We start from the raw sequence: 697 nt of genomic DNA on the forward strand, positions 1-697 counted from the left end.
TGCTGCGCGCCCCCTGCCGCTGGAGAGGCCCCTTCCCACCTGCACGTCCCTCCCTGGAGCCCAGCCTGAACCAAAGGGGTTTAGTTCCCAATACCTTGGATTACTGCTGTAAATGTCAATTCGAATCCCGCCTTTCCTCACCATCACTTGCTCAGTGTGTGTGTGTTTCTGTTCCCTAGAGGATGGAGATTAAATCCACTTTCCGTTTATAGCCAATTTGCCCTGCACATTATTACTGCTGCAGTGCTGGGGTTTGAGGCAGTGCAGAGCATCGGCTGTTTTAAACCAGTTGTTTTCCAGGACACTTTGTAAAGGTGCAAATTCTTTTAGCATGTGTGAAATCTGATCAGGTGCTGCCTCTAACGTGCAGCAGGCACAGAACCCCAGAGACCGGTTTGTGTTGGAAGGGACCTTAAAGCTCATCCAGCCCCAACCGCCTGCCGTGGGCAGGGACGCCTCACACTACAGCAGGTTGCTCCAAGCCCCTGTGTCCAACCTGGCCTTGAACACTGCCAGGGATGGGGCAGCCACAGCTTCTCTGGGCACCCTGTGCCAGCGCCCGCACAGGGAAGAGCTTCTGCCTAAGAGCTCATCTCAATCTCCGCTGTCGGTTTGCAGCCCAAGGCGAGCAGCCCGTGCTGCTGCAGCACAGACACGGGAATTACCGCAGGGGCCCACCGGCCAGACCGGGGGGACC

The 697-nt window shown here is 56.7% G+C and overlaps 1 protein-coding gene across 1 annotated transcript in view; it reads left to right on the forward strand.

Annotated features, from left to right (window-relative positions):
- LOC104402328 (nucleotide exchange factor SIL1-like) overlaps positions 1-697 on the forward strand; it is a gene marked incomplete at its 5' end in the record, with an annotated part of 4,371 nt that overhangs the window by 2,689 nt on the left and 985 nt on the right. The gene's annotated exons all lie outside the window — the stretch shown is intronic.

This window comes from Nestor notabilis, unplaced genomic scaffold (assembly GCF_000696875.1).
Source record: "Nestor notabilis isolate BGI_N333 unplaced genomic scaffold, ASM69687v1 scaffold28082, whole genome shotgun sequence".
NCBI classification, from domain to species: domain Eukaryota; kingdom Metazoa; phylum Chordata; class Aves; order Psittaciformes; family Psittacidae; genus Nestor; species Nestor notabilis.